This window comes from Danio rerio, chromosome 23 (genome assembly GCF_049306965.1).
Source record: "Danio rerio strain Tuebingen ecotype United States chromosome 23, GRCz12tu, whole genome shotgun sequence".
Taxonomy (NCBI): Eukaryota; Metazoa; Chordata; class Actinopteri; order Cypriniformes; family Danionidae; genus Danio; species Danio rerio.
Genome location: NC_133198.1, coordinates 17134384 through 17159391, shown reverse-complemented (window position 1 = coordinate 17159391; position 25008 = coordinate 17134384). Strand labels below are relative to the sequence as shown.

Sequence of the window (25008 nt, the reverse complement as noted above, 5' to 3'; positions counted from 1 at the left end):
CCCTCACATCTGCTTACTAATAATATATATGGGCACTTTCAGTCTGGATTCCACCCCAAACACAGCACAGAAATAGCCCTCACTAAGGTTGTTAATGATCTTCTCTTAGCTGCTGATTCTAGCTGTTTGTCTAGACTTATTTTTTTGGATATTACCGTTGCTTTCGATACCATTATTCATTCAATATTACTGGATCGACTGGCCTCAATAGGAATCGCTGATGATGCCCTCTGCTGGTTTATATGTCTACTAAGAATGCTCCATCTCATCCCCCCGCCCCCTTACCTAATGTATGCGAGATATTAAAGTTAAATGCCAGTAAAACTGAAGCCCTTCTGGTTGGCTCTAAATCTGTTTTATCCAAAGCTCAATCCTTTACTATATCTATCAATAATTCTACAGTAAATTTTACACCTCATGTTAAAAGTCTTGGGGTTATTTTAGATGTTATGCTTACGTTTAATACACATATTAGTAATATTTCACGATCTGCTTTTTTTCACTTGCGTAACATTGCAAGACTTCGCCCTTCACTATCCCAACAAAGAGCTAAAGTGCTTGTACATGCTTTGGTTACATCAAGGATTGATTATTGCAATTACCTACTATCTGGTATCCCTCTTAACCACTTCACCAACTTCACAGAGATTACATCCAAAACTCAGCAGCTAGGGTAGTCATCCGCTCGCGTGCTTCTGAACACATAACTCCAATTCTCTTTCACTTGCATTGGCTTCCTGTTTTTTTATTGTGCACAATACAGAATTATTTTATCACTTACAAAGCTCTTCACAACTTTGCACCCCATTTCGTCTCTGATCTTCTTCACTGGTACACTCCTCGGCGCTCACTGAGATCTTCTGCAGCTGAACTGTTGTCAGTTCCAAATTTTAAGATGAAAACATTTGGTGGCAGGGCTTTAGCTGCATAGCATTACAGTTATGGAGTTCCCTGAAGTTAGATATTCGTCAGGTGGACTCTATCTCCAATTTTAAATCCCAGGTTAAAACTTTTTTGTTTAGTATTGCTTTTAATGATTTTTTGGATTAATAGTATGTTTTATTACCTTTCTGTCTTGTTTTTATAATGTGCCTGTGACATACTGTAAGGTGTCCTTGAGTGCTCTGAAAGGCGACTATAAATAAAAGGTATTATTATTATTATTATTATTATTATTATTATTATAACATACAATAAGTTTATACAATTTTGGAAATAAAGGCACACAATCAGTCAATATGCAGAATCGATGAACGTGGTTACATTGATTAATATATTAACTTATCTTTGCGCTCAGCCAAAACACGTTACCTGAGAACAAATAATAAATTCAAAAGACGAAACAGTTGTTAGATAGAGACAAGATTAATTAAATATCATGTTTAAGTACAATAGTGGAATCAGATCCAGCAGAAGATCCTTGATAAAATGTCCAAAGTGCGCTGCTCTCACCGGGGGTTCTGTGCTCAAAGCACCCACTGACTACCCTGGCTCAGACGTCCACATACGCTGCAGTGTGTGTATGGTCAATTGATATGTGTTTTCAGTGGTGTAGTTTGGACAAAGATCTTTTTAGAAATGCTAGATGGATGCTTTTTGTTCTAAATGCAGTTTTAAAACTAAAACATATTAGTGTAAATGGGGCCTTAATCTAAAATATCTTAATGAGCTCTGAATATGGATGAAGGTCACTGAGGCTAAAACGACATGAAGGTGAATATTTAATAACATAATTTTTTTTTCAGGGTGAACTATACAGCTTTGGTAAATATACAACTTTTGTTATTGAGCATTGTTTCAAGGACTGATTGTCCTGTCAGGTCTTTTTTTGTTGAAGGAATTTTAATTCTCTTAAATGTCACTATTGCTTTTTGTGTTTGTGAGTCAGACCACTGTGAAGATTTAGCAAAACTATTGTACCACAGTTTGAAAAGCAGAAGTGAAATCAGTCATCATTTAAAGCGCAAGACATTTGTAGCAGGAATTGAAACTAAGATCTCCAGGCTATGAGTTTAGCTTCTTGTGGTGAAGCTGATGAAAAAAGATAAGACTATGAACTTGTTCAACCTTTTTCCCTCTGGCGTTCTGTTTTTTGTTTCTCAGAGTTTTGCATAATTCTCCTTCCTTTCAATAGCCCTTACCCATAATGCTTTTTTTTTTTTTTTTTTTTTGTGGCACGATGTGTTCAGGGCCACTACAGACCAAAGGCATCGTGAAGAGCACTTGGCGAATAAATCCCTTCCTGCATAGTCCACTTGCACGCAGTCAGGAGAGAGCGAGTGAGAGTCTGTTTACCCAAAGCAAGGTCTCAAGTGCTAAGGAATGGATAAACCCAGTGAACCCATCCCAGCCGGGCCGCTTCAGAAAACAGTTGTACCCCCACTGCTGACCCAGTCTGAACCTTGGTAGTCATGTCTGCATTGATTGAGGTCCCCTGGAGGCACTGATTTAAGGTCAGTCATCCTCCTCCACTTACAGATCTTTATCAGCATGAGTTGGGAAGCTGAACTGAGCTGGGAACAGCATGGCACTGCAAACACTGACACAGTTCACATCACTCCAGATTGTTTCTCTTTCCTCTCTCCCTCTTTCCTTTTTCTTCTCCCTACTGTCAAATCTCCATCCATCATAAACATTGGCTTTTTCCAGCCTCATTTGCATTAGTTTTTCCTACACATGCGATGTCCTCAGCAGTGCGTGGTGGTATTAACTGTGCCACTGGAGACAGAGGCCTGTGCAGGAAGTGTATGTGGGTGTACGCCAGTGAAGATGCTTGAGTCCAGACTGGCTCTATTGCAAAGCCAAAGGCTCTTCCTCTGTGCGGTTTATACTCCACTTCTTCTAGGCTCATTTTTTTTTATTCTTCATGTGTTGATCCATTTTTTGTTTATTCTATCTGTCATGACCCTATTTACACTAGACAAAGTTAAGTTTATTTAGCATTTATGGATAATGGTTTATTAATTAATCTGTCCATCTTAACACTATCTGCATTTATGCAATTGTAAAGAAAAAGCACACTGTTAAAAATGAAGCTTTCATCCTTATGATACCTTCATTTTGGAAGGGTTCTTTAAAAGTAGGGATGCACCGATACCATTTTTTCGGAACAGATCCGATACAATAGTTCTGAGTATTTACTGATACTGATCCTTATCCTAAACTCTCGTTTTTTAAATTTTTTTTATTAAACCTTAATAATTTCTAAAGTTCTTGTTATATATAGTTTTATTATTATTCTTGAAATAATAGATCTTCTTTAGTAAAAATAACAGACCCATAGGCCTACTATGTAAGACAGACGGCACAATCTAACTAAAAACATGATGCTTGCTGTAAACTAGGCTACATTATTTAAGCATTTATTATGACAATGATCTGTTGTGGTCCACCTTGTGTTTCCTTTTTTAATATTAAGATTTTTCTTTAAAATTTACAATAGGCTACCACTATTGACCCTTTTTAAAACACAAACTTGTCTGTTGAATAAAGTATTTATAAAATTACAGTGAAATATTCACAGTTTCAAAGTAGCCTCTATTAGGCTAAATAATTTTCACTGTTAATGACAATCCATATTGCGCCCGTCAGTTTCACTTTTATTAATTTAATCAACTATTTTATCACAAAGAGCCAGGCTTTACAAGCTATTCACAGCACTAAAAGTATGAGAAAACATAAACTCATTGTGAGAATACCGTTATGAAGCGGCGCACATCGCATCTGTGCAGCCGGTGCATGAATGAAGCACTTGATGCATTACTGAGACACAGCTCGCATCCCCCAGTATTTTATGGACATTTTCAAAACTGAGCAGCACAAAGAGAAGAGATCAGTGTGTTGAAGACCTGTCCAATGTATTATTGAGCCTATTCTAAATTAAAATTTTAGATAGTCCTACTTTATGTGTAAATAGCAGGTTATAACCCTTTGTACTCCAGTGTTTAGAATGCAATCTACTGGTCTAACAGACACCGGGCAATATGATTTAAAAACAGTAATGAACTCCTTGCTGCAGGTCAAAATGAACCCATTTAATTCATGACTAAATGCATTTTTCCACTGATTTTTTTTAAACTAACAGGAACAAATAGTCTTGAAGAAAGTTTTTTGTGTTGTCATGAACGCAAAACGCATTTTGAAGTGTGAATGAATTAAGAATAATTGACAGGCGCTGACTTGAACATGAATTTAAGCACTTGAATATTCATCTGTACTTCACATTAAACTATAGAATGGTTTCAGAACATTTTAGATATAGTAGGCCTACATGACAACTGTCTACTCCCATTTAATAGACTACTTTCACTTTTCTGATGGTGCGAGGCATATCTGAAGAGCGGTGGAGGCGTGTTGTGCGACGTATCTGTATAGCGGTGGGGCGTGTGCTTGTGATGTACCTGAAAAGCAGTTGGAGTGAGTTGCACGCGACATACCTGAAGAGAGGTAGGGGTGAGTTGCATGTGTCGTACCTGAAGAGTGGTGGTGTTGAGTTGCGGCCGACTTACCTAAAGAGCTGGGAGGGATTCGACGGAAAGGGTTGTGCACGTATTTAAGGACCGGACAGGAGACGCATGATTTCCAGGAGATTATCATTCGTTTGCGGGCATCCAGAAGTCTCTATGCATTTGCAGGATACTCCTGGAACTTCCGGGAGACTTGGAATGTCTGGATTCGGATCAGTACCAGCTGGACGATACCTGATCCAGCAAAAAATATGCAGTATCAAACTGATATCCAATCCAAGTATCAGGATCAGTGCATCCCTATTTAAAAGCTCTAAAAACGAAGAAAAAATATTACATTATTAATATTAGGGATGCATGATATCCATATCCATGCATGACGCCATATCGTTATTGGCCAATAAATGCTATTTTTAATGTTATCATTATCTGTCCCAAATCAAAGATAAGCCGATATATTTAAACCGATAGCTTACATAATTGTAAAGAACCGCCTGCCTCGTGCATGCGTGGGTCAAACTTGTTCAAACTTGTCCAGTGAACTATAACGGAGCTTTCCTCACATTGCTTATTAGGGATGGGTGATACCACAATTTTTTAATTCGATACAATACCGATACTTTTCGGAAAAAATTTTATAATGCCGATACCACTTATTATTATTTAAAATGTTAATGTATTTTTTTGAATAATGTTAACTAAAAAAAAATAATTACATGTAAATATTATTACAAATATTGCTTGTGCAGTGCTTTTTTAGCTGATCAGCATCACAACACCCTGCGTTACGTCTCTGCCATTGTGTCCTTCCTTAATGCAGATGTGTGCGACTTGCGTGTGTTGAGTACATAAGTTATCTGAAAGGCACGTGATCACTTAGTCACGTTCCCCTGCAGATTGATTGGTGTAACATATTTTATACAAACCGTTACTGACAATCCTGTACACAGCGCTAAAACATTTAGCTATGCAGAAGTTATTAAAATATAGTTAAAATATAGATACTTTAAACATATATATTGAAACCAAATTAACAGCTTCTGAGTATCGATATATAGATACTGGAGCATCGCTGTGCACATCCCTATTGCTTATCCCTTCAAAGTCTTTTTTATGTGGTATTGCTCTGCATTAATAACTCAGTAAGTAACCATATTCCTTATCATTGTACCCATGTTTGATAGAGTGTCATTGTGTATTTTGGTTTAAATCACCTCAGGAAAAATAGCACGTGTAAACATAATTGCAGCAATGCACACGTGCCAAACAACTTGTTGGATTGTTTGTAATCCAATATGATTATGTGTTTTTATCAATGTGTCGCTTTCCATGTGTTGTTCATGGAAGATTCAGTTTGATCTGCATATTTATAATGATTATAACGAGCGCAAATATCAGCACGCACACACATAGTGAGCCATTAGAATCTTCACAGCTCCCCAAATAGCACCAGGGGAGACGAGTGCCAGTCACTGAATCCAGCCAAAGGGTTCTCTTCTGTCCTTATTTATATTATGCACTGTGTTTGACATAAAGTCATCTGTTCTCAATGCTTAGGTGTTGTATCAAAATTTGACTCAGAGGCCAAATTTGACTCCACTTCGTGTGCACATGCATCACACTGTGCCTGTAGTTAAAGATTCTCACAGTGGTTTCAGTGATCATTGAGACAAAATGCAGCCATATTTAGCTCTGGCTACATAATTTACACTCTCCAGAAATGTATACAGGGTATGTTTTTACAATGAGCCTGTGTTGATTTAACAGATGACAGCCTATTTCCAAAAAAAGTGAAGTGTTCCATTAAATTCAACTTAAAGGGCTCCCACATTTCAAAATAAGGATAATTGTTATGTCTGTAAAGATGATCCTTGAGGTACTTGAGCTTATATAATCTTGTTCTTGTCAGCATTTCATGTTACTAAACTGAGTAAGGGAAAACATTCCATAAACAGCTGTACCATTTCCAAAGTCCTTTTACAAAGTGATTTGATTTAAACGAACTGTCTGATTCTGCAATTAGACACTTAGTATAAGAATCACATACTTGCTTTAAAATGAAAATTCAGATTTTCTATTCCTGTGCACACATTTTTATTTTTTCACTTGGCAGTCTGGCAGGACCGTCCATGCAGGTAAAAAAATAGGACCTTGAACAATAATCAAAACATTATATATACTGCGGGATGTGTTCAAAAGTCTGGCTACATTTCAAAAAGAACATTAGCTATGCTAAGTGTCATTATTGTAATGAACTAATCTGTAGCAAGCAATATGTAACACAACATGACTAAGCATCTGCTGTTGCTTCACAGCATCAAAATAAAAGGTTGCACAGTGTTAGATTCATTGTGCATCCTGGGTACAACTAATAAGTGTTGTGTATTTCATTCATTCATTTTCTTTTCGGCTTAGTCCCTTTTTTAATCTAGGGGCGCCACAACGGAATGAACCACCAACTTATCCAGCATATGTTTTACGCAATGGATGCCCTTCCAGCTGCAACCCATCACTGGGAAACATCAACACACACTCATTCACACACACACACTACGGACAATTTAGCCTACCCAATTCACCTATACAACATGTCTTTGGACTTGTGGGGGAAACCGGAGCACCTTGAGGAAACCCACACGAACACGGGAAGAACAAGCAAGCTCCACACAGAAATGCCAACTGACCCAGCCGAGGCTTGAACCAGTGACCTTTTTGCTGTGAGGCGATTGTGCTACCCACTGCACCACCGTGTCGCTTTGTATATTTTAGTGTAACTTTTTTAAAATGTGTACCTGAGCAGCTCAGTGCTGTTGTTTTTTTTTTTTTTGTTTGTTTTTTTGAACGAGTTGAAACTAAACATTGCATTCTCTCCACTGCTCAAATCATAAACAGCGGGATATGCTGTTGAATTGCTTTCGATACAATGATTTAAACTTTGTCATTTGTAATAATTTGTAAAATAAATATATATTATATAAAAGTAAATGGACAGTACCAAAAATATATAGAAGCACAAAACAAACAGTGAAGATGAAGTCATTTTTTAAAAGACAAATATTTATAGAAAAGTAATAAAGTTGACATCAACATTAGAAGCCAGCACTTTATTTCGTTTTCCTTTGTGAACATTTCTTTTGCTTAGGTGTGCTTACTTATTGTTAAAAATTCCTTTGTGAATACCTTCATGAAACCTTGTATGTTGATTCAACAACTTTCAGCGCATATTTGTATATAATATTTTTTTTTAAAAAAGGCATAGGAATTAGCAATGAAAATAACTTCTTACAATATCTGACCTTATCTTAAACAAACATAACACATAACAGATCATTCAAACCTCAAAATTGTTCAACATATCTATCACTTAAAAGGCTTGCCTGACAAACTTGGATGCACAGTTGTTTGTTCTTGCTTGACGTCACTGTAATTTCATCTAAATAGAGAGAGGAAAAACACACTGTTAGCTGGCTTTGTGTGCGTGCATTCAACCAATCTTTAAGATTTCAGCTCCTAAACTCTCTATAATTTTCAGATTTTGATCATGTCACAAAGAAATAAAAGCATTGTGCTTCTCAGTTCTTTCAAACCTCTTTTATCTTTCTCCAAAGAGGGACCTTATTTTGAGTCACTCACTTATAAGAGACAATGGACAGAGAAAGACATCTTTGTGTTACTGACTATCTGAACTCTGCTATAATTCACCATTGGCGTGTTCATCTTCCCAGCACACAAATACTTCTTTATGCTGCAAAATTCTTACCCAGGCAAACAACTGATGGGTAATAGTCAGTGCAGTTTGATGGCATGTAGTTTCCAGTTCTGTTGTATCAAAGTATAGCAGTTGCTATAAATGAATCAAGTTGTGTAAAACGGGATTAGATTGTGACCAGTTTAAAACTCCAATTTCCACTAAAGGTTATGATATTTTTGTAAAATACAGTTTGAACTGCATTACACTCTGCTATGTTAATTCTATCTTTTTTTTAACAGTCAAAACCAGTGCTTAGTTTTTAAATGAATAATTATCTGAACAAAACCGGGAAAAAAAAGTTACCATGACCAATGTCCACCACACAATTTCAGTTTTCCCACAACATGACATCATTAAACGGTTATAGTGCAAAAAAAAAAAAAAAATTCTGAATGGTCTTTTATTATTTTGTGCCGTATAATGTTATGGGCCAATCATGGATACAATCAAATATGTGCCTACAAACATAAATTACATGAACAATCACTATTCAGTTCACTAACACCTCTGACATCAGTTCACTTCCGAGTGAAACAAAAATAATTAAATGACTCACTCTGTCTCATCTTCAAGAAGAGCTCACAGTCACCTCTTTAGTTATGTTTTTCTGGCTGATTTGAGATCGCTTTGCTTCTGTCTCCTGCTATCCTAATCCGGGGATCAAGTTCCAATTTTTTGAGGTCTCTTTGATCAAACTCGTTATAAGATTTACTTTGAGTTAAAAAAAGTGAAAATACAAATATTATTTAGGCATGCCCCTATGCCATTATTTTATTTTTGCTGCTCACTTTGCACAAAACAATCACAGACCAATGAGAGTGATTGTAAAAGTAAGAAAGATGATTGGCTGAAAATACTGTTGACGGTCAATAGTTAAACGTGCCTTCTGCTTTAACATGATGGCACCGTCATGTGCGCGCACGCACACACACACACACACACACACACGCGCACACACACACACAGCCTTCGCTTTACACTCATTCACATTCTCTCACGCACACACACACACGCAAGTATTCATTATGCTCAAGTTAATTGCCGGATCAATTAAAAAAAATACTGGAATGCAAAACATAAATATCTGTAATTTCCCCGAACAAGGTCCAACACAAACAAAACACCGGTCAGAATGGCAGTGAGCTAACAGATCTTTCATTCATTCATTTTCTTGTCAGGTTAGTCCCTTTATTAATCCAGGTTCGCCACAGCAGAATGAACCGCCAACTTTTCCAGCATATTTTTATGCAGCGGATGCCCTTCCAGCCACAACTCATCTCTGGGAAACATCCACACACACACACACACTCATACACTACGGACAATTTAGCCTACCCAATTTACCTGTACCGCATGTCTTTGGACTGTGGGGGAAACCGGAATACCCTGAAGAAACCTACGTAAACGCAAACTCCACACATAAATGCCAACTGAGCCGAGGATCGTACCGGCGACCCAGCGACCTTCTTGCTGTGAGGCAACAGCACTACCTACTGCGCCACTGTGTTGCCACCTAACATATCCTCCCTTTATTAAACAACTCAAAATAGTCTTCTCATTAGTTTTAATCACTGGGTACTGGAAAGTCATAGGTAAAATTTGTGTATATTCACAAAAAAAAAAAAAAAAAAAAAATGTGATTCTGCTACATTTGTGGACATAAAGTACAACTGGACAACTGTACTACATAAATAACACAAAACTTATGATAAGAGCTATTATAAAACTATACATTCTAACATATTGAACTACTAACTTTACATTTTACTTAAAGGTGCTGTATGTATTGCATCCCTGGTTCAAAACACAGGCAAGAGCAGGTTGCCAGATTGACGACACCAAACAGAGGCTGATTTAAATTGTGTTCTAAATAAAAACAACAGCACCCAATAAAATAAATATTTCCATACTAAAAGAAGTTTTTGTTCTGACTAACACCTGTGATTTATATTTTAGAAGCGGCTTCTATTTCTTGCAGCTAAATAACAGAAAACTGACAATGATCACTTCAAGTCCCTCTCATGTGCTGTATTTAGTGTTAAATGCTAAAAATTTATGTTTGAATGGCATTTTACATAACATTAATTGCCATACTACTGAAAGCTAAAAAGCAGATAGTTCACCTCAGATCTTTAAAAAAAAAATAAAAAAATAAAAACTGTTTAAAATTGAACTTAAGAACCGTGACTCAATGCAAGCCAACACTATTATCAGTGATTCAACATGTACATTTAATAATGTTAAAGAGGTTTCATACGTAATAATTAGATTTTACTTACCATTTTGTTGTAGTGCAGTAAGTCAACATATATTTTGTGCTTTTGAATGGCTGTATTTTAATTTCTGTCATGTTTTGTCTGGTGCAAACAGTTCGACGGCTTATCACTGGAAATCTCGTCACCTTGCGTTGTTAGGACACAGAGTTACAATGTAATCTGCTCACCTAATGTTTACTTTTGTAATGTTTATGTTATTTGCTAATTAATAACCTCCTCATTTAGAACTCCTAATCTGTGTCTCATTTCAATGGCCGATACTGTTTACTGGAGGTCGCTTTTTCAGTTACGGGCATATGTTTTGAGAGCCTTCATGACAGATATAATTGGCTAAAGGTTCAGTGCGCAGGTTAAATGACCAAGAAAAAGATAGAAGTTCCAGCATGTAATGGACATTTTCAAAGCAGAATATCTGACTTCAGCATTGTTTTTTCAGATAAACAAGTATGTTCACTTGGCATGTTTCTTAAATATCTGCAAAAATATAGCATTGTAATGAAGTTTACGGCAACACGATGGCGCAGTAAGTAGTGCTGTCGCCTCACAGCAAGAAGGTCACTGGAGCCTCGGCTGGGTCAGTTGGCGTTTCTGTGTGGAGCTTGCATGTTCTCCCCGCGTTCGCATGGGTTTCCTCCGGGTGCACAAGACATGCGGCACAGGTGAATTGGGTAGACTAAATTGTTTGTAGTGTATGAGTGTGTATGGATGTTTCCCAGAGATGGATTGCAGCTGGAAGGGCATCTGCTGTGTAAAACATACACTGTATAAGTTGGTGGTTCATTCCACTGTGGCGACCCCAGATCAATAAAGGGACTAAGCCTGAAAGAAAATGAATGAATGAATGAAGTTTACAGCCACCTGGCTGCCAGGAAAAAGGAGGCAGAGAACTGCCAAACTTCTAATAGGTGTTAATAACGAAATAAATCAAACGGACTGCAGCTCCTCACAGAGTCTGCTGTCAAACTGATATGAAAAGTAAAACAATATCTCCAGGCCTGGTTATCTCTTTCTCAGAACTGGTGTCTCTCCTCCTTTTAGCTTCCAGGGCTCCTCCTTGAGACTCGAGGCTGGTAACACGTTTCGGTGTCCCTGATTATCTTACTCATGCCACCCACCTCGCATGTCCTCATGGCTCTCAGCCCTGCCTCACTTGCCACATACCCCATCACCCTTCGCAGTGGCCGATGTTGAATCGAATCTCCCTGTCCAGCAGGCTCCAGACAAACTTGCGGTCCACATGCTGGGCCTCTACCTGGACACGGAAGTGTTCCTGCTCGGCCCTTATCTCCCCCAGCTCCTGGTGTTGTTCACGGTGAAGGACCAAGAGCGCCTGGATCACCTCCACAAATGGACTGGTCGACCGAGTGGACATTCTTAGCAGCGATAACTGTAATGAAACTTAAAGTCACCTGGCCGTCGGGAATAAAACATTTTGTTTTACTTTTGTAAGCAAAAGTAAAACAATGTCCGGGCCTGATCCACTCTTCCTCAGCACTGGCATCTCTCCTTCTTTTAGCTCACAGGGCTCCTATGTGAGATTATCTCTCTCCCGCCACCCATCTTGCACGCCCTTACGGCTCTCTCTCATTTGCCACAGGGATTTTTATACTTTAGAAAAGTCAAAAACTTTCAAACAACACCTTAAAATATACACCTAACCTAAGACAGACTTTCATTTTTTTTTACATAACACAGGACAATACAGTGCTAAATATATATTTAAGTTTAAAAAAAGCAAGTAACCATACCAAGCAAGTAAACATGATTTGTATTAAATTCACAAGTAAACATTGTTTTCCTTATTTTGTCATTGTCAGATGGATTTAATGTCCATTTAAAGTGTCTGGTGCATTTAGAGAGAGAATTATGTTTTTACAGGTGGTTTGTCAAGTCCACTCACCAATATAAGGCCCACTCAGAAATGTGATATGGAGTGATTAAAAAAATGTCTGGTGCAAATGTGCAAACTAGTGCAAGTGTCTGGAAAAATAGATGTAAGAGTGTATTTTCTACAAGTGGTTTAGCACGTTGTTTAATTAAAACATATTTGTGCAGGTTTTTCATTGTGTTCTTTTCATTAAAGTATGTGCTTTCTGGGCCTGTTGTCAATAAAACCTTTTCTTTCAGTAAACAAGGACGTTTTCAGTTTTGAAACATACAAGCTATTCTTCTTGTGCGATGACCTCTATTTAATGAATCTATGTCAAAACCTCAAGTAAAACTTAATCATCCATTTAGAGAACCCACAAGTCTAATTATGTAAAGATCTAGTTATTTTCCACCCGTCCTTTCTATTGTTATTTATCCCAAGGTTCTTGCATTGGGTTACATGGATATTACACCATGCATACTTTAATGCAGAGTCGCCATGAGAAAGAAAACTACCAATCAGCTCTTTGAACAATAGCGCACACTCATTCTTTTCTCGACCTTGCTGAGACTGCATGATTTTTTTTTCCTCCAATTCTATCGTTTAGGGAGCGCTGGTGTTCCATGAATATATATTGTCCACATGGGATTCAGCTCTCCTGTAATGGTGTTCACATAACATATTCTCAGCTTACCCCAACAAACAAAAGAAATGCGCATAATAAGTGTTGTTGAAAGCAGCACATTGCCCAACACTAACAGCACACCCATTTATTTTTCAGAGGATCGATATATACTTTCCTTTGGCCATGAGTCCTTGAGAATGATCTTTTGCGTGTAAGGCTGTTCACATGTTGGCCTAAGTTCAGTGGAAGGGATTTGGAGAAAGAAAGACAAAGACAATCAGTCTATTGGACACCATTGTAATTAAGTGCAATGCCTTGTTTCCAGGGGCAATTAAGAAATCGTTATGTCAATCGACATGTTTCTTTCAACAGCTGTCTTTGTCTTTTTAACTGCCTACAGGTCTGTTTCAGAGCACCTTAAGTGCTAATCAAAGATATTACACAGTTTAAAATAAAGCTTTTGTCAGGTAGATTTCACAGTAAGTTTGGTTTTAAAGGACACCTATGATGAAAACCAACTTTTGTAAGCTGTTTGAACAGAACTGTGTGTAGCTATAGCGTGTCCATAGTCATATTGGGGTGATATAAACACAAGAAGTCTGTTTTTTTATCTTCTTGATGCTAAAACAGGATCCAAATCCCAGTGATTTTGAGGCCCACCGCAATGTGAAGCATTTTTATAACATTTTTAAAACAGATCATGTTTTTCATTAAGACAGTAAAATCGCTATTCAATTATTAACCGCTATAATCACCACGCCTGCATAGTGTCAGTAAACCCTAATAGTGTGTGTGTGTGTGTGTGTGCGTGTGTGTGTGTGCGTGTGTGTGTGTGTGTGTGTGTGTGTGTGTGTGTGTATGTGTATGTGTATGTGTATGTGTGTGTGTGTGTGCGTGTGTTAGGGCTGGGCGATTAATCAAAAAGTAATCGAAATCGACATTACAGACAATACATACAGTTGAAGTCAGAATTATTAGCCCCCCCCCCCACCCCCCCCCCCCCCCCCCGAATAATTAGTCTCCTGTTTATTTTTTTCCTTGGTTTCTGTTTAACTAAGAGAAGATTTTTTTTTTCAACACATTTCTAAACATAATAGTTTTAATAACTCATTTTTAATAACTTTTTTTTTTATCTTGATGACAGTAAATAATATTTTACTAGATATTTTTGTTTACTAGACACTTCTACACTGCTTAAAGTGACAATCAAAGATTGGTAACTATGTTAATAATTCTGACTTTAACTGTATAATCAATCAAAAATTTTCAGGTCTATTTTTCGATTATTTTCCCTATACCGCAAGTGTGGAGCATACCTGTCAACATTGGGATGTGAAAATAAGGGATATCTGAATAAGTTGGCAAACAGTTTAGCCTATTCAAATTAATAGCTGCTATATAAAGAAAGTGAATCAACATCAACATTCTGATTAAAGAGCAGCGAATGAATCTCGTATTAAGAGTTTGTTGTTTGATTACATTAAATAACAGAAGTGTCACTTTAAAAATGCACACATCTAAAATGAAAGCTTTTGATTTCTTTCCTAGCTTTTTTTGATAAAGCTCATTTAAGACAAAATCAGTTGTGTTTAAAAAGAAAGGCCACCAAGGTTGTTGATGTTGCTGTTGTTAATATTATTATTATTTTATTATTTTTATTATTATGTGTATATGTCTGTTCAAACACGCACCCAAAACCCAAAGTGTCCACTTTCGCTCCGCTTCAATTCGCGTGTACAGAAACATGTGTGATCAAATTCCCCCCTAAAGTATCGGGGTCGAGAATAGAAAAATGATACGTGTTAATTAAAATATTCACATCGCTTGTAAAATCATAACGCACAAAAAGTGAGAACTAAATGCAGAATATAAAACAACAAGGTATTGTGCCAAAAGATAATGAGCATAAATCAAAAATGAAAACACGTTGAGACAAAATCAGTTTTTCCGTGTCAGCTGAAAGTCATGCACGCTACATGAACTAACTGTTTTGAGGATTGAATAGGAGTGGCAACAGCACCTGTAATGGAAAGGAAGGGGATCCCACCATTTTTATTTTTGTTTCAAAGTATTTTCATGCCAATATAAAATTAAATCACAGAACATATTCACAATTAAGATAAAAGGGAGTTGGCCGTTTAATGTTTATTGCCACCCTTCAAAAAAAGATTGAAAATAACTGAGAAATTCAGGAAAATACCTTTCCGTGATGATAGCTGGATAGAATTGAAAAATACAAGAGAATCCCGGGAAAAACGGGAGGGTTGAGAGGTATAATGTGTAGTCACATGACCCTGCTCTGTTAAGCCTTGATTTTTACTTTTGCGTCCATTATTTTGTTAATGTTACTATTTGTTTGTCATTTATTTTCACTTTTTTATAGGCAATGTGTGTTTTAATTTCAGTTGTTCAGCTTTGATGTTCAATAAATAATTATAGATGGTAGATAGTGTGTGTTTACTTCAATCATTTTAAAATCAAGTAATGCACCGATCTTTAAAAAAATATCACACTTGTAATATGTAATCGAGTTAGATTTTGATTTTAGGGCAAATAGCTCTGCCCTAGTGTGTGTGTACTGCAAACAGCATTTGTGTGTGACTCATCATTTCAGAAAGGCTTCTCCACCACAAATACATGAAATAAACTTATTTGGTATTTTTTGACTATTTTAGCTTCATCTGAGTCTGTCTCTGTCACTGTGCTGTTTCTCTGATGTAACACATGATGAGAAGCAGACACATGTTTGGGAACGGTGGGCGGGGAGCAGCAGCTCACTTCGATTTAAAGCCAAAGGCTACAAAAACAGCTACACTGTATTCCTACACAAAAATGGGCAGATTCTGAGGGCTATTATAAATAATCTGATGGGTGTTTTGAGCTGAAACTTTACAGACACAGTCTGGAGAGACCAAAGGCTTAAAGAAGGGGTAAAATATGTGCCCTTTAAAGCAATATGTGAATTCTTATATAGTGAGCTTTGAATTTTTTAACAAATTCGATTGTAATTCATCCTGCCGTCAAGTCTGAACAGTCAGGCGTATATTTTGTGTTGTTGTTGTTGTGGATTTGTTTTTGTTTTTCAAGTGACTTTACCATCTTTTGGGTGTCATAGAGCATTCAATTCTTCATTATGTTTATTCATCTGTTTACAATCCCATTTAAAATTCTACCCAGAGACTCCAGCATGACACAAATTCCAATTAAAATTTCACAGACCCTCAACTTCTATATTCTTTAATTAGTCGAGTGCACCAGAGGTGCCAATCTCTGTGTTGAGGTTGGCAATAAAAGCAAGTAACATTTTCCTCTAACCTCTAACCTAATCCAAGAAAGAGCAGAAAAGCAGAAAGCGCTTTTCATTATGCCTGTCTATTCCAGCACCAGCGTTTTATAACTTTTCACTGACATCGAGATGGGAGAGTTGGGCAGTTAGAAGAACTTTTCAGCTGTTATTTAGCAATCCTCATAACTCTGTCACAGGCTTAGATATTTCACCTTTAATTGTGTCTGGAGAAGTTTGAAAGAATAAAGGGGAGAAATGAGGCACAAAGAAGGAGGGAAGGCATTGAGAGTTCATTTGTGAGAAAGATGGACAAACCAGTACTGCACAAAATGCAGCAATTTACGAGCTTTTGTATTGTGTTTATAAAGCAAACCTCGGATAGCTGCAATTTGACAATGCATCACTATGTTCTATCAAAAAAAGAAAAGAGAATAAAAAGGCTCAAATCAATGTTCTCATTTTAAACAAGAAATGAAGCAGACAAAAATCGAACTAAATTCTCAGACAGTGAAGAGAGGACAAAGTTAACTTTATGCTGCTAACAAAAAAATCTTTAGAAAGTGTGTGTATAGAATCATTTATTGTTTCTTTACCATATACCTCATTTACATTTATTTTTTTGCTACATTTAAGTAATTGCTCACACACAATTGACATTTACTCTTAAAGTCTCAAAAATTTGTCGTCATTTTCAAAATGTTTACATTCTCTCTTGAAATATTTAGGGCTCTATTTTAAATATCTAAGTGCAAATTCTAAAAAGCAGGGCACAAAAGCATCAAGGGCGTGTCCGAATCAACTTTTGCTATTTAAGGGCGGAAAATACACTTTGAGCCCTGGTACATGGTCTAACAGGATTGTGCTTATTCTCTTAATGAGTCATGGGTATGTTTTGAGCATAATGTGCCTTAAACCAATCAGAATCTCATCTCCCATTCCCTTTAAGAGTCAGTTGCGTCTTGACATGGCACATTTTCCATTTACTTGGCTTTGTGGAAAAAGTGGAAAAACTGAATGCTTCACTAGCAAGAAAACAGTTAACCAGCAAACCATCAGCAGCACCAGGATAAAGAATGAGCCTCCTCCATTCGGCCTCTTTACTTTCTTTTTACTTTACTTTTAGACTTTACTCCTTTACTTTTGCGGAGTAAGGAAATGGTGGAAACTCACTCCACTGACATTTTCCATTAGCCTACATATTTATTTAGTTTGTTAAATGCAAAGATTTGTTTCAAAAGTGTTCCTAAGTTCAGTTCTAATTTCCAGTAAATGAATTAATGAACAATAATAATGAAGTGTGGTCAAAAAAGTTATAGAGTTAAATCCAAACACACCTCCTATTGCCCCATGTTGATGCATACTTCTCCCAAAGCCAACAGGTTGTCAAACCTAAACTTGTTTTTATTAAAACAAATATAAAGATGCATATAATACATAATACCGCTACTACTAACATTATACATATGCAAACTGTCATTAATAAACTGAATAAAGCCCCCCGACATGAAGAAGGAATGGAGGCAGTGGTTTTTATATTGATGTAGAAAATAATAATTTTAATCCTTTATTTTTTTTATATGTAAAGATATTTGTGTATTGCTGTACATCCTGTGTGTATTAAGCAATGCATTAGCATTTGGACCTGCATATGTGCATAAATAACGCACTCTATGCTGAAGTTTTGACCAGCTTTCAGTTGGTCAATGGCGCTGTCTATTTCAGTTACTCAAGATAAGTAATGCACAAACAATGTGATTACACACCTCCTATTTAGACCAGCAAACCCATGAGTCTACAAATTTGTGCAAATGGATTTGCTATTTAAACAACATGGTGCAAAACGTGAAAATTAAGGTTGCGCTGTTCTGAAAAGAGCAACAAATAGCACCATACACGTCTTGCGCCCTCGTGTGCTGGGTGTATGATATGGCCTTTAGATTCAATCATTTGAAAGCATTTAATTCTTTTGCCAATTTGTTTTTGCATTATCTCAACTCTTACATTATTTCACAACACTTTAAGGGTGCTTTCACACCTGCCTTATTTAGTTCGGTTGAATCGCCCTCGAGTTTGTTTTCCCTCTTGGTGCAGTTAGTTTGGACAGGTGTGAATGCAGCAATCATACTCAAGTGGCCATCAAAAGAGGACCAAAAAAGCATACCGAGTCCTGCTTGAAGCGGTGGTCTCGGTACAGTTTTAAACAAACCCTGGTTCGTTTGTGGTGAGAATATGATTCAAACTAAAACAGACCCAACCGCAAAAAGTACTGCCCCTTTTGGACTAATTCAGCTGCCGTAGGCCGATGCGCTGTGCATTATGGGACATGGAGGAAAAATATTTGTTGACAGTGCTTTACCAACAGAGAGAGAGAAAAACATTACCTGATGGATCGTTGGTAATATTTCTGCAAGATGACCATGTCTAAATTAAGCTAAATTAATTCACGCCTCCTCCTGAAGTGACGTGCGATGCATTAAAACATTTTTTTTTTCCAGCCGCAGCTGCGCTTCATTCTCGAAATGTATAGTTTGTCTAAAGCAGGGATACAATCAGTCAGCGAAGTCGTCCCTCTATTGTAAACAGCAACATTTTGTGTCTGCCGGTTTGTTTACTTGCAAGAGTTATATTGGCATTTTCCCGCACCTAAGTTTTGACCAATCAATAAGCAGTTTAGGAACTATGCTCAACAACATCTGACCAATGAGAGATGTGGATTTTGTCAGATGACTGCATTTTGGTTCTTTTTAGCTGGCTCAGACAAAAGCCAACAGTGTGGTGTGAAAATGACCCAAAGACGGCAGACAATTCAACAATGTATTATTTATTGCCCTTGGTTCGGACCAAATGAACCAAACTACAGATGTAAAAGCACCCTAACATTATCTCACAAAACATTTGCATTGAGCTCCAAAACTTGTATTCTCATTTTTCTCACTTTGAAAACATTTGTTTAGCTGCAAAACTTTTGCATTTATTCACAACATATTTGCATTCTCTCCCAAAACATTTTCCTTTGCTCCTGCATAGGTGTGGATTATAGGCATGGACCGGTATAAGGTTCTGATGGTATGATAACCTTGGATAAAAATATCATGGTTTCACAGTGATTGGGATTACTGCTCTAAAACATATTCTTTCTAAAGGTCTGGGTAAAAAAAAAACCTTTTCCCTTTTGAACACAATATATATATATATATATATATATATATATATATATATATATATATATATATATATATATATATATATATATATATATATATATAATTAATTTTTTTATTTTTTGAGAAACATGAGAAAAAAGTTGGCGGTTTTAAAACCTTGACTTTTCCAAACCACGGTATACCTTGAAAACGGCTATTGTCCCTTGCCTAGTGTATTCACTAAGCCTGTTGAAAATTGATTAAAATATGTGATGCTTCAATTGTTTGGCATGTAAAATTAATTACAATACATGTTTTGAACAGCAGGGACCATTGTGTTTACTGCAAACATGCCAGCCTGCGGATACCAGATGTCTGGGCTACATCATCACTCAGGCACTATGACATCAAGACTTCATGTTCTTTGTGTACTGTCATCGCTTAAATACTCTTTTACTTCCTTGTGAAAACTGGTGAAGATGGTAGTACACTGAGGTGGAAATCACTTCACAGATGAGCAGATGTCTTCTAGTCTGTGTGCTCTCTCATCTGTTAAGCGATCACCACTTACATCCAGACACATCAGATTATTTATTATACTTTTCAGAATATTGAAATTTCTGCTCTGAACACAATACAGCTGTTTTTGCTGCCTGTGGCTTTAATGCTGGTTCTCCCCGCCCACTGTTCGCACGTGCCTGCCAGAGTGTGCCTCAATCTCTGCCTCAACTGCGTCAGATCAACAGCACAGTGACAGACATGAAGGCACTAGATCTCCCATAACGTTTGTGAGCAATACTACAGTAAAAACTTTACCAATGATTATTTGATTTATTTGTTTTGGAGTTAATTCAAGCCTTTCTGCAACACAAAGTCACACACAATGTCATTACAAAGTTCACACACACACACACACTGCAGACACACACACAGCACGCATGTTTAACTTTGCACTGTTTTTGCATGCAAATGTGACAGGAAACACATTAATATCCACTGCTGTATGGATATCCATTATGTTAATGTACAAAACAAACCTGATTTAATGTTCATAAACCGGGATTGAAGCATCGTCTTTTATAATTGTACTGACGTGATGAAAAAGACAGTAAAACACATTTTAAAAACGGTTTAAACTTGTAAAACTCATTCTTGAGCACATTTGATGATGATTGATGATGACAGAGAGCTGAACAGCTCTTTTAATACCGGTTGCTTTGAACACGTCCTGTCTTGTTGATATGATTATACGCATTACTACGGAGACATGTTAATACGCGGCTGTCAATCAATTTGGTGGGCGAGTAAAAAGAGGGCACTCCTATACGTCACATTGTGGTGAACCTCAAAATGGGAGGGATTTAGATCTTATTTTAAGGAAATAAAAAAAGAGACTTACAGTATTGTGTTTTTATCACCCCAATATAACTGTGGACACACTGTATCTATACACAGTTCTGTCCAAACAGCTTACAAAAGAGGATTTTCATCATAGCAGCCCAACAAAGCTTCATTTATAAATTAAGTCAACACATACAGATTATTTAGAATTACCTTGGAGTGCTTTTTATATCAGGATGCTACCACTACATTTTGTTAGCATTTTATTTTGCAAAAGTCTTAGTCAAGAGCTTTACATCTTTAAACTTTACTTTGAACTCAAACTTTTAACTTTTAACATTTAATAGAGTACCTGGCAGCTAGATTGACAGTCTCAAGTCAGCTGGCTTCAGTCTCTCTCTCTTGATTTCATAACTTTAATATCTGACAACACTTTCACATAAATTTCATCATAGTTTCAATAATCTGCAGTGCTTCCTTTTTATCTGCCATTCTTCCCTTTAAAGTGGAGTCAAATGAGTGCAGCCGCATCCCCATGGATGAGCAAAAAAGTTTTTTTTTTTTTTTTTTTTTTTTTTTATCCTTGAGATGCCCACTTCAGTTCAGTTTACACTTAAAACAGTCACTTTCCAAGACATCCATTTAATAATCTAGATTCTGATGGGAAAATAGGCTGATACTGTGCAATATTTAGATAAATAGCTCTCAAAAGAAGATGATTCATTCCTCGAGTAATGAAGACATGTGGTTTTTGCTTGAATGATTGCATTCCTATTCTCTTGAAAATACTGTGGTACAATGGATTCCTTAATTGTGGCCTTACAAACTGGCCTTGCTGACAGTGTCTTGTAAATATGTGAGTGTGTTTATGTAATTATGCTTCTCCAAGCCTGCCAATAGCGTGTTTTAAGCTGAGATAAAGAGAGGGTGCACAATCATGTCTGGCGGCAATGCACATTGGTGCAATGAAATGCCTAATATTTGGGTGACATTAGCAGCAAGTTTCCAGAGCCAAAGTCAGCGGCTGCTTGGCATGGCATATTGCATCATCAAGTCCATCAATTTTAGCTCTTGTCTAACATTACAGCCACTTAGACAGTCAGTCAGACCATTAGCGATCACATTCCTGTATAAAATTCACTTCCTCTCTGGACTAAGAGGTAGATTGTTTTATTCACTCAAGTGTTTTAAAACCCCTGCATCAGACAAGTGGACATTTTATACTTTTGAGGGTTTCATAAGAGCATAACACACTTGGATGAATTTGGACTTAAATTAAGCCCCTCAGTTTTATCCAAGAATTAACCTATGCTCACAGTACACTTTGTAACATCAATGTTTTGTGTTATGATTCATCAACAAATATTGTTTGTGTTTATTTATATCATAAATATTTATGAACTTTAATTGCTATGACAGGGCAAGCTAAGAGTGAGGATTTGCAGTAGTTTACTTTAATAAATTAATGAAAAAAAAATAAGAGGTTGTTTTGAACACTGGAGTACTCAAAGGCTGTGTGATATCACCTGCATTATTTTCTATGTATATATGTGAAATGCATATTTCTGAAAGTATTTTTACCCAACTTAACCGTAAGGGTGTAACGGATTACAGTCCGTGATTCGTATGGATCACAACCCACAGTTCATAACACACGTGACCCATGGATTAATACAATTTTTTTTTTAACTTGTAAGTTATTCCAACATTTATAATGATTGCAGAGAGATGACCTTCCACGTCATTCAAATCATGTGTATGATAGCGTTTTGGCTTCCCTGTAAAATATAATAATAATGGAAAAAGTTGTGGTGGGACCTAAATGCCTTTTTGGGTTATTATTAAAGGTGTTTTCTGTCACTGTTTGTTTAGCCTAAATTATTGCATTCAGTGTAAAGCTGCGCAAACAGTAAAATATTGTGATCTCAATTCAAATTTAAAATGATAATGATTTGCATGTTTATCAACCCTTCGAATCGCTGCATTCAAATCTGCGTTCGATCGAGAGAGATTCAGCTTTAATAAATAATTAATTAGTTAAATAGCACAGAAGTTCTGGAATAGCTGTTTATAGTTCAGATATAAAAACTGATGATAATGGTAAAGATTAAAACCATAGAATTTATTGGAGCAATTACATTGTTTAACCAATAGGTGGCCACAAACAATCATTAAAATTATGTCACTGAAAAGACAAATTTCCAACCTACGCCACACATGGCGTCACACGGGTTCCCGGTTGCAAAAAGAGACCGGTGGCAATAGTAAACATGTCCTGTTGTGCAGTAGGATGTGAAATTCAAAGGTCCAAAAATTGAAAACAACATTTACTGCAAACCACACTGCTTTTAAAGCTGGCTGCAGACGTCTTTGGCTAAAAGGGAGCTGAATGAAGTGATGACAGAATTAAAAATGCTTGACTCTGCAGTTCACCTTCGGATGAGGAACTTCAATACTATAAGTGGATTTAATCCACATATGGGGAATTTCGTTCAGAAAGCCAATCGTCTATAAAAGTATGTAAACGGGCCAATGAAATGCCAAATGAATTGGCTGCGTCAGCTTGCGCACCTGATGCTTGTTGCAATCAATTTAACATAAAAGCACAGCAAAAGCAAGACACTAACCTTTTCGCTTCAGAGACTTCTACAGCCTTCTGAGAGAGTCGATGAGAGTTCCCCCTGCTGATATCCAGCGATTTCGAGCAAAAGAGAGCGTTCCCAGTCCATAGTGTGTACACTTGGCGACATACGATCGAGCTGGGCTTCTCCCTTGCCTGGTGATCTTTAGGTCCGGGCGCTCGTGAGCCACTGGGGAAGTGCACAGAGCCTGCGAGTTGGGAAGCAGAGCGTCCCGGACAGGCGGGGTTTGTGCTATCACATCCAGGGAAAAAAGTGCTCTTTCATTGATATTTTCGCGGAACTGAAAATTATTATTGGAAATGGGGCCCCGCCCTCCAGCGGGGAAAGAGCAAATTTCCTCTTCTCCGCATGACCTGTCTCAGGGACGCTTCGCAGTCAGTTTACCGGACTTAACGGCACCCTGGGCAGGGGGTTTACCTGCTTCCGAGGTGCTCGATGCGCCCGCTTCGCTAGAGGCGCAGGCGGGGGCAGGGTAGCACTCGTAGGGGGATGCCCTCGGTGAGGAGCAGCAGATGTGGATGGTTCGGCGGGCGGAGCAGGCTCATGGTCCCGCCGATAAATGACATTGCCCATTGCATCCGACTGCTCTCTCACCGCCTTCAACTCCTGGGTGAATTCACTGACGATGTCGCAGAACAGGCCAGCCTGGCATATGGGGGAGTCAAGAAATCAAACTTTGTCGACTTCGCGCATATCAGCCAGGTATAGCCAGAGGTGGCATTCCTGGACCCCTAATGTGGACATCGTCCTTCCCAACGCACACGCAGCGGACTTAGTGGTCCGAAGAGCATAGTCGCTTGCGGTGCGAAGCTCATGTAACAAGCCTGGGTTGGACCCACCCTTGTGCAGCTCGGCCAGTGCCTGCGCTTGGTAGCGCTGGTAGATGGCCATCGTGTACAAGGCAGAAGCAGCCTGGCCCGCAGCCTTGTAAGCTCTAGCTCCGAGGGAGGCAGATAACCTACAGGCTTTGAACGGAAGACGAGGCGGACCCCGCCAAGAAGAGGCGCCACGTGGACAAAGATTGACCGCACTGAAGCGCTCGACCGAAGGAATCGCCACATACCCCTGGCCGATCCACCGTCATGAGTGGTGAGGGCGAAGGACCATGCAGCTCGGGCAGAGAAAGGTGCCCTCCAAGACTGCGTGAGCCTACTCTGCACCTCCAGGAAGAAGGGGACGAGAGGCTTTGAAGGCTTCGCCTTCTGGTCCTCTATGTAGCACCCATTTAGTCGGTCCGGCCGTGGAGCTGGGGGTTAAACCATCTCCAACCCCACGGCCGAAGCAGCCGGGAAAGCAAGGCTAACATGTCTGTTTTCAGGATCCATCTTGACAGCGCTCACCTGCCCGGAGGATCATCATCGGACAATGAAAGCCCACCCTCTGATGCCGCAGTGGACGTCTGATCTCCGGTGTCATCGAGCGTAAGGGCTACCATCTGGTTAGACGGATTGCTTCCTCCGGCTGAAGCTTGGATGGATCGCTTGGAGGAGCGGGAGGTCTGCGGGCCCGTAGGCGACGGATTATCTCTCGCTGAAACCCTCAGATCTGCCCGAGTGCCCGCTGCAGTGCAGGGGACAGCTGGGGTGGTTTGCCCCTTCAGAAGGGCTA

General features: G+C 38.2%; 1 protein-coding gene across 6 annotated transcripts in view; it reads left to right on the top strand.

The window, feature by feature from the left end:
- sulf2b (sulfatase 2b) overlaps positions 1-25008 on the top strand; it is a 544759-nt gene that overhangs the window by 131617 nt on the left and 388134 nt on the right. For all 6 annotated transcript variants that reach the window (XM_073938025.1, XM_073938054.1, XM_073938035.1 and 3 more), the window contains one exon: positions 2190-2453. The gene's annotated coding sequence lies outside the window, so the exon portion shown is untranslated. The remainder of the gene's footprint in view (positions 1-2189; positions 2454-25008) is intronic.